The 16,171-nt window shown below is 30.4% G+C and overlaps 1 protein-coding gene across 1 annotated transcript in view; it reads right to left on the bottom strand.

Moving 5' to 3' along the window:
- Positions 1 to 8,134, bottom strand: part of LOC113366239 (serine palmitoyltransferase 2-like) — a 14,022-nt gene extending 5,888 nt beyond the window's left edge. Inside the window, exon 1 of the mRNA XM_026607812.1 lies at positions 7,954 to 8,134. The gene's annotated coding sequence lies outside the window, so the exon portion shown is untranslated. The remainder of the gene's footprint in view (positions 1 to 7,953) is intronic.
- Between the last annotated feature and the right edge of the window lie 8,037 nt (positions 8,135 to 16,171).

Raw genomic sequence — 16,171 nt, forward strand, 5'->3', positions numbered from 1 at the left:
ACAGGGCCGTGCCTGGGTATGTGGCCGCCTGCGTGCGAGAATTTTTTGGCCGCCCTTGAAAATAACATAATAGGAAAATATCAAATATGTTCTCGACTTGTAATTTTTATATTTTCTCTATGTTCCTAGTCATCTGAATCGTTCGAGACCAAATTGTAACTAGCTGTAAGTGGAATCTGTCTTGAGGCAATTATGGCATCGTGCCTAAGGCAAATTGCTGGAACTTCCCGTACCGTAAAGAAATGTTTGAGGAATACTGAATGTTTTCAAATAGATTATTATAAATATTGTAACATTCTAATATTTATAAGAAGTATATAAACTGAATTGCTAATTTAAAATTATTTGTTTAAGTTATATTAGAACTTTAGTCAGAATAAAAATCTGAATATTTCGATATACAAGAAAAACTAAAACTAAAAAAAAAAAAATGGAACAAAATTTTTTCCAAAATCAATTATTTTGTGAAGACAAGCAGAGAGTCTTTGAATCATTTAAATCGGACGCTTAGTTCTCTCAAAAACTATCATTTTTTACATATTTAGCTCCGTATCTTCAAAATGGCTGGGCCTGCCTTTGCCAAAACTAATAAACACTTCTCCCAATCATTACTAATTGAATGTTTTTTAGATCATTCGAATCGGATACTCTGTTCTCTCAAAAATTCGATTTCTATTTTCTGCACTCTTTGCTCCGTATCTCCGAAACGGCTGAACCTGCCTTGCCAAAAACTAATCAGCTCTTTTCCCTATCAATAAGAATCGAATGTTTTTTTGAACCATTCAAATCGGTTGATCCGTGCGCCCTAAAACGTGACTGGAAATTTGTATCTATACATACATACACACACACACACATCCATTTTTTCTGAAGTATGCCAAAATGTTCAGAAACCTTCAAAACGTCGAGAAATGTAAAAATTTTCAATTCCGATTTTCGGCCCATTACAATAACTTACCCTACGGGAAGTTAAAAAAAGTGTGTATACGAGCCAATTTTTAATTTTTGTCAACGTTTTCTCTGAAAACCGGGTAAATCGATTTCAAAATTTAAGTCATTTGATGTAACTAGATAACGACTACCGTCTGTCAGTTTAGTGCAACAATCGGCCAAGCCGTTTCTAATCAACAGAAAGTTTACAAATTTTTGTGCATGTTTTAGCCCAAAATCCTGCATCGTTTTCAAACATTCGGAAACTGTTTGAAAGATATCATTTGAGAATCGTGCTGATTAGTTTTAAGAGATCGGACGAATCGTTTATTTATTTAATTGTTAAATATTCATATTAATATATTTTGACGATGATATTTATAAATCTTTTTTGCCGATAGAGATCATGATCTTAAATATAACTAAATATTTTCACCTTACGACAAGTCGTTTTAATTTTTAAAATATTAGCTCAGTTTCAACAACTGAGCTGCACTTTTTTACGTGAGGCAAAATTTCATCTTTAGTCGACGTTTTTTATAAAAATGCGCAATCCTATTTGAAAAATCGATGACATTCGATAAGCACTCGTGCTGGTTACTTTTGCTTCACGATCGACCGAGCCGTTTCTTTAGGGTTGTCAAAAGTGTAAAAATTTTTCGTCCATAGTCTAAATTCGTGAATCGATTTTGAAATTTCCAAAACCATTTCAAAGGTACTCTTTGAGAATAGTGCTGATTAGTTTTTATCAATGATCGGTCGAGCTTTTGATAAAATAGATCATAATATTCTTCTTACTAAATTTTCTAAAATTGGTTTTAATACTTAACTTACTTATTTCTTTAAAAGCTATCTTCAAAATCGTAAACAGTTTGTTTTTCTTAACTCTTTTATTTAATATTTTTATTAACGATATATCGGAAGTAATTAATTGTCCTCATTTATTGTTTGAAGATGATCTCAAGTTATATCTTAAAATAAACTCAATAGATGACTGCCTAGTATTGCAGTCTTAACTAAATTCATTTTACTCCTGGTGTTGTCAAAATAAACTGGATCTGAATATTTCTAAATGCAAAATTGTTAGCTTTACAAACAAGCGCGTTCCGACGCATTTTGATTATAAAATTTCTGACCTGCATAGAAAGGTGTGATAAAATATCTGATTTAGGCATTGTATTTGATTCTAGTTTGACTTTTACAGATCACATATCTAATATATGTAACAAGGCGCAAAAATCATTAGGAATAATATTAAGAAACTGCAAACAATTTGAATCTAATTTGTCACTAATTAGCATATACTGTGCAATTGTACGTTCAAAGCTGGAGTATGGATCGATTATTTGGTATCCTAACCATAGCAATAATTCAGATGCGATAGTGAAGGTTCAAAGAGAATTTCTAAAATATCTATATTTTAAAACGCACAAAATTTACCCTGAACGAGGTTTCGACCACAATATTTTAATTAATGCATTCTGCGTAACATCTCTTGCTACACGTCGTTTCACTGATAGTATTTTGTTCCTGCATAAACTATGTAATAATGCCATAGATTGTCCTCAAATTCTAGACCAACTATCCTTTATCGTTCCTAGACTCTCATCACGAACTCAAATGTTTTTCAAATATTCTACTCCTAAGACTAATGCTCTATTAAACTCACCTATAGTGCTAATGTCCTCTAATTTCAACTCATTTAATAAAGATATCGATATTCACAATACTTCAGCAAAACAATTAATTGCCATCTGTACAAGTTAATCTTGATATTTTGTCGCGAATATGTTATTTCCATCATATATAATTTAGTTTTACCGTTAAGTATTTGATAGTTTCTTTTATTTTGTGTTATGTATTGTTATGAATTATATTGTTATGTATTGTTGTATCATATATTAGTATACTTGTATTATTATAATATGTAATATTAAAATTTTTAAGTCCTCCTGGAGCTACTCTGTGGGCTATATGATAGATAAAAAAAAAGCCGCTTTTGATACGATTTCGGTTTCAATACGGCCGCCTTCGGCTGATTATAATATAAACCATGTTTTTAATCACAGAGTATACTGTGGTCTTTTAACTCAGCGGATTTTCAATACGGCTGCGAATGAATTCAGCGGACTTTTAGTTGGCCGCCTCTTAATCTAGCAGTCTTTCAATTTGTCCGCCATTTAATTCATCGGACTTTTAATTCTACCGGTTTTTGTTATGGCCGCTTTTAAATTTGTTCTTTTTTTGATTTGGCCGCCTCTCGGCCCGCACTGCACGCTGGCCAGGCACGGCCTTGATGACTAGGTATATAAATACTACAACGACCTAATCAGTTTTTATACATTTCTTATTTCTGAGAAACTCTTTTTAGATAGATTAGATTAGAGAAACTGTTTTTACTTAGTATCTTAATGAAAACAAACCGATTGTATTTTTGCCCAGTAAACAACTTGTAACGATTTGGCCGCCTCTTAATTTCGGCCGCCTGCGTGCGGTGCACGCAATGAACGCCCGTCAGGCACGGCCCTGATTCCTTAACTCATTAAGTATAGAATTGTATATTTTAAGCCAATAGCAAAGATTGAATATTATTTTTTTAATATTTTCAATTTAAAAATATCCATATCCGAAATCCAAATCAATCGTTGATCCAAATGGCATCATTTCAGAATGGTATCCGTGGACGTAGGCATTAGGCACAGTGGAATGACAGTTATAAAATTTTTCAAAAAGTATGGGCGTGTTACCATACAAAATCGGCTTCATCCTGGTATTTAAATAATTCTGAAGCCATTTTATAGGTATTTACGAAAAAATACTAATAAAAATAAATACTTAAAATATTTTGGCCGAGATATCAGTGAAAACATGTGAAAGTGTCCCCTTTTTTCAAACTCAATTTTGTCGGAAATATAAAAGATATCAAAAAAGTATTAATGTCATTCTATTCACATTGATCTTGTCTATGTTGTTCATAACAAATAATGTGAAAAAATTATTTGTTAGTGCATGAAAAGGTGAAAATAATTTTTCATTTTTTATTACCTATCAGTGCGGTTCTTTGGACTTCTTTTAAATTAGTATCATTCGAATTCATTTGTCTTCGGATATTAAAAATTTTATTTAAATCTGAGTGGAACTTCGTGGTGAAAAGTTGGAAAAACTTAAGCTAGTACACGCGTTGCTGCAAGAATAGACATATAAGTTCGCTTTGCAAGAGCGACGAGCAAGCATTAAGGCTCGTAATCGCGCGTCTCTACAAATACTGTATATGGAAATATTTATTAAAAACCAAAATTCATTTATATCTTGTGTATATTCATATGTATATTCATCGGTCATAATTAAAAATCCAACACGCCGAATAAAAACAATAATTATTTTTATTGATTATTATTATTAAAAGAAACTGAAAAGTTATACAAAAAAGTCAATCAGACAAATGTTAAACAGTATATATAAATGATGTACATATTTGTATTATGTACGTATATAACGATTTTCTATAAACAAGGAACACTGAAGGCGGTTGTTGTTTGAACAAAGACTTGCTTGTTATAACCAATCAAATATCATATCGTTCGTAGAATATTATCATTTAATCATTGCAAATGGCTCAACACAGCATTTGTTACAATAATATTCTATTTTAATCTCTTTTGTTTTAATAGAATTTTAATGAAATTTACACACAAATCTGCACGTCATATCAATTTAGTTTATTTTTATATTTTTATATATTCTACTTATTTTTTTTCAATTTCTTAAGATGCGTTGGTTTAATCTAAAATATCATAGAGCACACTTGTTATACATCCTTGTTTTAGAGAGTGCAACTGAATTGGATATTATGTGGGGCTAGGTGTTATCAGTTTTAATTTTTAACGCCCATGATGGTGTTTTTCTTATAAATTGCGTCATGACAGATAAAAATACGTTTCCACAAACCAATATGCTTTTATTCTAATAGAAAGGCCTATAAAGGCCAAGGTATGACATTTCAATCAGGGAACCCAGGTTCGATACCTGTCTTGGAAAGCCTGATGTCAAGCACTAGGAACATCGGATTTTGCGTGAAATTATCCTTTAACGCATAAAGCTTCAAAACTTTAAGCATTGCTGCATCAAAAAAAACATCACTCCTACAGAAGTTTTAAAAAAAAATCGTCGCATTTAGACAGGATAACTGTTTGGGTTGCCATGGGTTAAGATAAATTATCACAACAGCATATTGGATCTCTGTTCTATTAATATATAAAAAAAATTAATAGAGAGATGATTTTTGACGAGTGATGTTAGTTTTTTATTGCTCAACAAATAAATCTAGTTATCTTTTTTAGCTTCATTTTTCATACGGATTTGATCTAACTTTTTATTGGGAGAATCAAAATTATTTAAGAATTTGGAGTTTGTACTGTTTCTATTCTATTTATTTTTTCTTCTCTGTGTTTCAATTGTTCAAGCTTTTTTTCATATACTTCATAATATAGGATAACATGAATAATTAATACAATTTATTGCCAACGACAACTAAAGAGATCGTATCAATATTTCATCTAAATCGTCATATACAAACGCGCACGCCATGCTAATGCATTTGTCATATACTTGAATTTGAATGCCATATTTTCATAAATCAGTCTATACATTTGTCAATACAATTTTTACATTTCCATATAGTTTTTAGCAAATAATGGTATATATAAGGAGTCATTTATTTCAGTTATCAGCAGCATGCGTAATTACTGTATGATGTCATTTTCATATGTTTTTCTGTAAATGAATAAATCAATTGTCGTTCAGTAAATAACTCATATTTTATGATTAACGTATGTCATTGAAGTAAATCAATTTCGTTTCCATATGCCTATTCTTGAATGATATGACTAATTCAATTTTTTTGTTCTCCTAATAAGTAGGACATACGTACATTACATGAGTTAACGTGATTATCAGTTTATTTGTATAATTACTCAGAAAACGCATGTCGCGTAAAACGGCAAAATCCTTTTTTTAATTGTACAGATAATACCATAGATAAGCTGATAAGCGTGGCAATAAAACTAATTTGAGAAAGGTTGCAACGTCTTGAAAATTTTTATATATCTTTACGTTTCAAAGATTTTTGAACATTTTTGCACACCTTATACTAAGTAATACTTAGAAAAAAAATGGATGTGTGTGCGCGTGCGGATACAAATTTTCGTCGGCGATTTCGGGAATACGAATCAACTGATTTCAAAAAACATTTTGGTTCGTATTGATGAGGAGACATGCTGATTAGTTTTTAGCAAAGTCAAGTCCAGCCGTTTCGAAGATACGAGGCAAAGAGTGCCAAAAATAGAAATTTAGTTTTGGAGAGAACGGAGCATTCGATTTGAATGATTTCAAAAACGTTTTATTTGTATTAGAAAAAAAAAGAACTGATTACATTTTTGGCAACGCAGGTCCAGCGGTTTTCCGGATCCAATAAATAAATGCCATTTTTTGGTCAAAAAAATGATCAATAGACATATGCACACCAAACTATCAGATATTTTATAGAGATTTTAAGTACAAATTTTGTTTATATTTTTCCGTTAGATTGCGGCGTAGCGCGATTGCTTCGAAAAAAAAAGTTCAAAAATTTCAAAATATAACTGTAAGTGGAATTCTGTCTTAAGGCAATTAAGGCCTTAAGGCAAATTGCTGGAACTTCCCGTACCAAAAATTATTATTTTTTCAAAAACAATTAACATTTTCGAAAAAATTTTACTTCGAAAAAATAAGATTTTTGAGAAACTATAAATTGGACAAAAAATTACTTTTTTTTGAAAAAAAAAAATTCTTTATTTTGACATATTTTGAAAGATCTAAACTTTTTTTCAAAGCAATCGTACTGCTTTAACTGCATAAAGACGAACTATCAAAGCGCGTAAGCGCCGCGTCGCCGTCTAACGCGTAAACATTGGTACGGAACCCATAGGAATGTAAACCAAATTTATATTTATTGTTAAAATCTCTAAAAAATATCTGATAATTTGATGTGCATATGTCTAATCATCATTTTTGACCACCAAATGGCATTTTTTTTTACTTTTTTCATTAGATCTCCGAAACCGCTAGACCTGCCTTTATGAAAATTTGATCGGTTCTTCACCTTGTCAATACAAGTAAAATGTTTTTTGAAATATTAAAATTGGATGCTCCGTTCTCTTAAAAACCGAGTTACTGTTTTTGGCACTTTTTGCCCCGTATCTTTGGAACGGCTAGACCTGCTTTCGCCAAAAACTAATCAGCACGTCTCCTTATCAATACGAATCGAATGTTTTTCGAATTATCCAAATCGGTTGATCGGTGTTCCCGAAATCGTCGACGAAAATTTGTATCTGCACATACATACACACATACACACACACACACACACACACATACATCCATGTTTTCTAAGGTATGCCAAAATATTCAGAAACCTTTGAAACGTCGAGAAATGCAAAAATTTTCATTTTCGATTTTTTTGCGATTACTATAACTTGCCCTACAGGAAGTTAAAAAACCAAAATAGTTTTAAAATTCTGAAAAATCTATCTTTTTTCAAAGCTTTTTAAAAGAGGTTTTTTAAAAAAATGTTAATTTTCGGTACGTGATGTTCCAACTATTTGTCTTAAGGTACGATGCCATGCACAACGAGGTAGAGTAACTTTATTGTAATATATTTAAAAATTCAAAGCTTCATGTATAGTTATTTTGTGGTTTGAAAACTGTGTTTCATGCTCATACTTATTTGTGTTCATCATTGATTTTCTCCATCACAAAAACCTAATGCGAAACTATACTTTTGAATGATATTTGTTTTAAATATACCTAATTTAAATTAATGAATAAATCGAGGTTTACTCTTCCAGTTGCAAACAATAGCTGAATTATTAGTTAAAGTGTTCGTGTTTTTTTACTAATAAATTATGTAAATTTTATTTGAACACGAGAACTTATTCGAGGCCAAATAAAATCGAAGCTTAAATTAAAATAACTTTTTTTTATTACCTAAGCTGTTTCTAGGTTGATGTACGATCATTACTCCGTATCCAAAGAGCGTTATAAAAATCAAAATTAGCACTGCAAACACTGTAGCACTCAAATCCACAGTCGCACTACCACACGCGAATAGAATATTCGCCAAAGTCGTATTGCCGATGTATAACTGTGTGCGACCGGTGGCGGTTATTTTGAAAATTGAAAATTTCGGATTTTCTACCGCAACGCGTGTTAACCGTTACGGATCACTACGTCGACTGGTTTCCACCATGTACGTGTCGTGATAGGACTGTTGTAATATCACCAGACACGAATTGCTCATAGTGTGCGAGAGTGTGTTTGTAGTTAGTGTTAGAACGAAATATCGAGTACTGAGTAAATATCGATACTTTGCGGTCGATAGTGAGTACTTTTGCTATCGATTTTTTAGCTCGATCTATTTGCCAATATCGATTCTTTTCGTCGATAGTACTCAAAAAGAATCGACAGCGTAATCTATAAACCACTCATCGACCAACTATTAACCCCACTCATTGCCAAATGCGAAGCAATAGTCTCCCTAGGTGGTCATAATTGTTCAAAGAAGTGTCAAAAAATGATCCCGAAGGGTCATTAGTCTCAGAATTTATTGCTCAATAACCCAAAATGAATATGACCACACTAATAACTAAAGATGTTTATTTATTACGCTTATGTAAAATGAAAAAATAAAATGATTTAAAGTACCTTAAATGTTTTATAAAAACATATTCAACAATCGAAGTATGATTATTTCAAATAATAATACTTACTAATTTCAATATATTAGTATTTTACGTAAAAAAGAATCGAAATATAATTATTTCAAATAATAATATTCATCAATTTCAATATACATATTAGTATTTTGTGTTTATTATCTTTTAAAATATAAATATATATTTTTTATATATATTGAAATGGTTGAGTATTATTATTCGAAATAATATATTTCGATCCTTTTTACGCAAAATATTTATGTATTGAAATTTTTGAATATCAGCATGCAAACATATGGGTTTGAGTTTCTCGGAACCATTTAAAATTTAAATCCCATCGCTCCGAAGGGATGTTTTTCAAGTGCCGAAATATTAATTTGACCGTCATTAAACTGAATGTTTATTGCTTTTCAAAGAGGTTCATATTGCACTTTTATGTACACATGTAACGGCTTTTAAAGTTGCATGCTCGCTAAAATTATTCATATAAAAATATTCAACAATTATAAAATATTATTTTACTTAAAAATATTAAAAATATTATTGTACTTAAAAATACTTAAAAATGAATAAAATTGCATTTTGAATATAGTATCAGACTATTATATTGTTTTAATCAAAAATACTCAACTATTATAACTTGTATTTTTTTGAAGAAGTATAGAATTTGAAATTAGTATTGAAAAATTACTGTTAACATTTTACAATATTGAAAATGATTCTGATTTAACACATCAGATACAAGCAATATAATTCATTCTAATATTGTGATATGATATTTAATGAGTTTTAGATCTTTCTTGCACTTATGTTTGTTTTTGATGAAAAGTACTCATAAATCGATATTGAGTACTATCGATACTTTCGCCACGATATTTTTTGGCATCGATATTTTGATTAGATACTTTTTAAAGTACTTAATATCGATCTTTTGCCTCGATACTTCTAACACTATTTGTAGTGTGGACGTACTCAGGAGTATCGTATTTATTGACTACTGATTAGTAAAGGGGTATGAGTATCGTGTTGTGATAATGTATTTTGTGTATTATGTATGATATTCGGTAGGCCCCCTCGGTCAGCTTCGGCGCATTTACTCCGAATTAGGTGATTTGCGGCGAAGGCACTATAGTTGATTGCGCTCACGCGATGACACCGCGCACTTTGATAATTTGACCAGGTGCTTAGGATTGGAGGCGCCGTGCTGTCCTGATATGGCTAAGCAGTGTTGATTGCGAGAATTAAGTAATACTCATTTACATCTACGCCTTTTCTATGTGGAACGCTATCTTAATCATTTATATTATGTGTATTACGTACATAAAATTCACAAACTGCTACATATAACAGTTTTAATATAATATATACATCCTGACATTTCGCTGGAAATAAGACAAACTTGATATTTAATTTCCCGTGGGATAAGTTATAGTAATCGCAAAAAATCGAAAAGGACAATTTTTGTACATCATTACATTTCAGAACTGATCATTTTGGCATACTTTAGAAAAATTGGACGTATGAGTGTATGTGTGTGTAAGTGTGTAGTATGTATGTACGTATGTATGTATGTTTCGATACAATTTTTCGTCCATTTTGGCATACTTTAGAAAAATTGGATGTATGAGTGTATGTGTGTGTAAGTGTGCAGTATGTATGTATGTATGTTTCGATACAATTCGTCCACGATTTGAGAGCACGGATCAACCGATTTGAATGATTCAAAATCATTCGATCTCTATTGATTGGGACACGTGGTGATTACTTTTAGAGAAAGGGAATCCTTTCTTAGTTTCTAGTCCTCTTGGTTAGTTTTTGGGAGAACCGAGCATCCTATTTAAGTTTTACTTGTATTGACGGAATGAATATTTTATTAAATTTTTAGGAAGGCAGGTCCAGCAGTTTCGGAGATTTTTTTTTTTAAAAATGCCATTTGGCGGTCAAAAATTATCATTGGATGTATGCACATCAAATGATCGCATATTTTATAGATATATAGAGATTCTAATAATAAGTACAAATTTTGTTCACATTTCTATAGGTTCCGTACTAAGATTTATAATGTTCAACCGCTTAGACCGCGACGAGGCGCTTGCGCGCTTCTGTATTTCGTCTCTAAAACAGTCTCGCCACTCAATTGCTTTGAAAAAAATGAAAAATTTTAAACAAATTTCAAAATATAAAAAAAATCAAATTTTAAATCTGTCAAAATTTTTGAATTACGTTAAGGGAATTTTCAGCAATTTCCCTTTAGGTTTGATACCATGCTCTACTAGTTAAATTTATGGTCATTACACTTTATATTTACAGTCATTTGAAGTCATCATGCTGTACAATATAAAAAATTGTGACTTATAATAGTAAGTAAAACACTTCTCAGTTGCCAAATGATCTGAACCTAGTCTATCTTTTTAATTATATAAATAATATCATTGACAGGATGTAGGATATTTAATAAAAATAAGATGTTATAATATTCTGTAAAAAATTGTCTTATGGAACATTTATCGAACAATTCACATTTCACACGACTTTTCAATATGATGAGAAATGATTTTATAAACGTTTGTAGCACACATTATATTTATAAAATTAAATAAATATGTTTTATCTATTTAGAGCCATTAAATGATTAGAAAATGTCTGGTGATTCGTGATATTGCAACAGAAAATTACGACCATTGAACTTTGACAAAATAATTTTAATCAAATTTGTATTTACAAAAATTTGCTTTCTATATTCTTTAAAGTAAAAATTGTCCTAATATAAACCGGGGAATAGAACAATATAAAACGGATAGACAAATAGAACAAAATATAATTTTAAAAAAATTAAGAATAAATACGGTTTTTATCAAATTGACTTAGTATTTGTCAACATTTGTTCAACGTAATAAATAAATTAATTTTTATTATGGTTTAAAAAATGAGGTTATCCTTTTTGTTATGTACGAAATTTAATAAGAATATATTTCAATTTACAAATGTCTTTTTGGAAAAAATATGAGAATTGAATAATTTCGTTCACTGACTCAATTCTTCTCAGCAGAATATAAAATCATTCCATTTCTTGGTCCAATGATAAATTTATGAAAAAGAACTGGTTATAAAGCAATTTTAATTGGATCATTAAAACAAACATAATAAAATAAAATATTCCAAGCGTAAATCTGATATATTTTAACAGAGGATTGAGATTTTATAGGAAATGAGCATGAACTTGCACATATGCGATAGCGCGGAATCGATATTTGAGAATATTTAAACATATTAAATTTAAAAAGAAATATTTATGTAAGATAAATAAGAAAATTTGAAATGGTCAACTTATGTCAACTTGAACAAAGATCTAAAACAATATTATTTAACAACTTGTGCACAGTAATTTGAAATTTATAATTGAAGTCGTATTTATTATCTATATTCTAAGATTTTAGTTTTTATTTAAATAGACCATCGTTTGTGAAATTAATTATAATGTTTATGCTTGATTACATTCTGACCTTGTCTTCTACATGCAATTGATTTTATTAAACATATTACCCAGCGAGGTCTTCTTTAGATAAATTTCTCGAAATATCTAAATAATCGTTACACACGATACTTTATATGTATGTATGATCTAAATCTAAATTTTATACAAGTATAATTTATTTGTTATTCCAACAAGATATCGCACTCGTTAAAATCTTAAAAAAATATCCCTAATAAGTAATTAAGCTGGGCTTTCTAGTATTCACTACTTTGAGCAATGTAATATACATAATAACTTATTATGTATTTCTTATGTAGTACTTATTATTAATAAGTTTTATGCCATGTACCATAATCTTATATAAAGCATTAATGATATTCATTTTCATTTGTAGATATAAATAAATTATATTTTAGTTTAAAATAGCCCATTCGGTTTTCCACTTGAAAATAGCGGCTTGAGTTGAAGTTTAATTCAGCTTACGGATAGGCATTCTGGCAAAACATCATTATTATTATACCATAACCAACGTCAAAATATTTTTCCCGTATTGTGAATGCCAATTATATGTATAATTACAGTGCTGTAATATGAATATATTATCACTTTGATTAATGAAATCACAGAGTGTAGTTAATGATATCACGAGATTTGCTGAATCGTAAGGTTTGTCGCATATTTACCAAGGCTCGCCTGTTAAGAGCGACGGGACTTGTTTCAGAGGTCCCGGGTTCGATACCCACTTCGAGCAGACTGTTGTCAGGCAGCAGTGACAACGATTTTCACGTGAAACTATAGATAGCAATATGTTTCTAAGTAAAAATAGCTCTTAATGCGGCATTGCTGCACCAATAAAGAGTCAGTCCTATCAGATAAATTCTAATAATAAAATCATCAAATATGGATGGATTAACCATTGGGTTAACATCTAAAAATACAAAGTAAGGAAAAGTTTCAGTACTACAGTAAATATATTTACCACAATGTGGCATTATCTTTTGGCTTAACTGAATTACAGAATCAATTCTAGTGTTGTGGTGGATTTTCAAAAACCTAATTATCTCAAGTATGGTCATATCTAATCATACATAGTATGTAATATAATTTAAAATTCTATTAATAAATAAGATTATATATTGAAGTCGTACTTGCCACATGAAATACTTTTCTGGATCAAATTCTATCAATCAACTTTATTTCAGTTTAATCATATGCTTTATAATGTGGGCAATTGAATATGATTTGTGACCTTTTTGAATTGGAAGGTTAATTTTTATATATCTTGAAATCTTATTCACAACAATGTTATTGCCTCATGTTATATATATATATATATATATATATATGTAGCGGGTTGCCAACACGCATCGCGGCTTGTCAACACGCATCACATGTTACTGGACAGATTGGCCCATATATTGACAGCACAGAAAAAAAACAAAAATAAATTCAAGTGTCAGATCGTACTTGGTTTTTGTTTCTCCCTAGTCGAATTTGCCTAAAATGTATAATTCTTGAAACCTTTCTTTTCTATTATAAATAAGAAAATACCAATAACGTTTTATTAATGATCAGTATGACAACACATAGTGTCGTGGATATTAATCATATATAAAATAAACGAAATATAAATAATATTTTATGGAATTTATTATTACTACAATTTGCACAATATTGGTATTAATATGGAGGACTACTACACCTCCATATGGTAGTCCTCCATATTAATACCAATATTGTGCAAATTGTAGTAATAATAAATTCCATAAAATATTATTTATATTTGGTTATTTTATGTATGATTAATATCCACGACACTATGTGTTGTCATATTTATCGTTATAAAATGTGATTGGTATTTTCTTATTTATAATCGAAAAGAAAGGTTTCAAGAATGATACATTTTTAGTAAAATCGACAAGGGAGAAACAAAACCAAGTACGATCTGACACTTGAATTTATTTTGTTTTTTTTCTGTGCTGTCAATATATGGGCCAATCTGTCAGTAACATGTGATGCGTGTTGACAAGCCGCGATGCGTGTTGGCAACCCGCTACATATATATATATATATATATATATATATATATAAACATATAGTATTGGCCATTTATTAGTTGTCTTCATCAAAAAGAATAAAATGATTTGGTATTTTCTTATTTCATAATATTAAAAAGAATATATTTAATTTTTTTCATGTTTAACTTCATGTATACTTAAAATGATGTACAAATATATATTTATGTACATAAATATATTTTGTACATCATTTTTAAATATCCATGAACCTGAACATGCCCCATGACGTCCCACTATAACTTATATGTGAGACGTCATAGGGCATCGAGAATGCATTATATGAGGACCGCCAACTCTTCAAATTCGTTTACCTGAGATGTCAAATAAAGAAAAAAACGTGCTGCCATCTTCTATGTTGGACGGGTTATCCTGTACCTGCCTCTTTCCTTTACCCATGCTTTCCATGCGCTCGACGTAGCCAGTATGAAGCTATTTCAGAGGCTAATAGTTTCTCGAAAAAAATAACTGCTTATGAGCTTTGGCATATTTTATCTTATCTTTTATATGCTGCTTTTTAAATATTTTCCTACAATTGTAGTATCAGTTTTGAAATGACAAATTTAGATACAAGACTAGCTGTAAGTGGAATTCTGTCTTAAGGCAATTAAGGCATCGTGCCTTAAGGCAAATTGCTGGAACTTCCCGTACCAAAAATTATTATTTTTGGAAAAATGGAGAACAGTCAAAATGACTGCGTCCGTCTTTCTAGTGGTTAAAACGATTAACATGTTTGAAACAAATTTACTTTGAAAAAATAAGATTTTTGAGAAACTATAAATTGGACAAAAAATAACTTTTTAATAAAAAAAAAATTAAAAAAAAAAAAAAAAAAAAAAAATTATTTTGACATATGTGGAAGATCTGAACTTTTTTTCAAACAATCGTACTGCTTTATCTGCATAGGGACAAAATATAAAGCGCGTAAGCGCCGCGTCGCTGTCTAACGTATAAGCATTGGTACGGAACCCATAGGAATGTTTACAAAATGTATACTTATTGTTAAAATCTCTATAAAATATCTGATAATTTCATGTGCATATGTCCAATGATCATTTTTGACCGCCAAATGGCTCATTTTTTTACTTTTTCCTCCATATTTTCGGAACTGCTAGACCTACCTTTATGAAAATTTTATCGATTCTTCATCTTGTCAATATAAGTGAAATGTTTTTTGAATTATTCAAATCGGACGCTCCGTTCTCTTAAAAACTGAGTTACCGTTTTCGGCACTTTTTGCCCTGTATCTTCGGAACGGCTAGACCTGCCTTTGCCAAAAACTAATCAGCACGTCTCCTTATCAATACGAATCGAATGTTTTTTGAATTATTCAAATCGGTTGATCCGTGTTTCCGAAATCGTCGACGAAAATTTGTATTCGCACATACATACACACACGAACATACATACATACATACATACATACATACACACACACACACTCACACACACACACACACACATCCATTTTTTCTAAGGTATGCCAAAATGTTCAGAAACCTTTGAAACGTAAAGATATATAAAAATTTTTATTTTCGATTTTTTTTGCGATTACTATAACTTGCCCTACGGGAAGTTAATAATACGAAAAGCGCTTAGACGCATGGGCAAAGGAAAAAGGAATCTTATCAACTTAGAATGTGGCAACGTGTGTTTTCTCTTTATTTTGCATCATAGGGTAAAATAATTTGAAGATAGTTGGCGGTGCTCATATTATGCATACTCGATGCCGCATACCTGAACTATTATATGAAATGACCATCTTACTTGTGGGTTATTTTTAGTTAAAATATTTTTGAGGTAAGTTTAACTATATTATAATGGGGTATATATTTTCACTAAATGGGTTTGAATTGACTTGTAAGCTAATAAGAAACATTATGTTTTATATTTAAATTATAACAAAACACTTCAAGTGTATGTATTATTCTATTAATAAG

Source organism: Ctenocephalides felis, unplaced genomic scaffold, assembly GCF_003426905.1.
Source record: "Ctenocephalides felis isolate EL2017-DRISC unplaced genomic scaffold, ASM342690v1 CF-g0.4_SCAFFOLD_01170, whole genome shotgun sequence".
Lineage (NCBI taxonomy): Eukaryota > Metazoa > Arthropoda > Insecta > Siphonaptera > Pulicidae > Ctenocephalides > Ctenocephalides felis.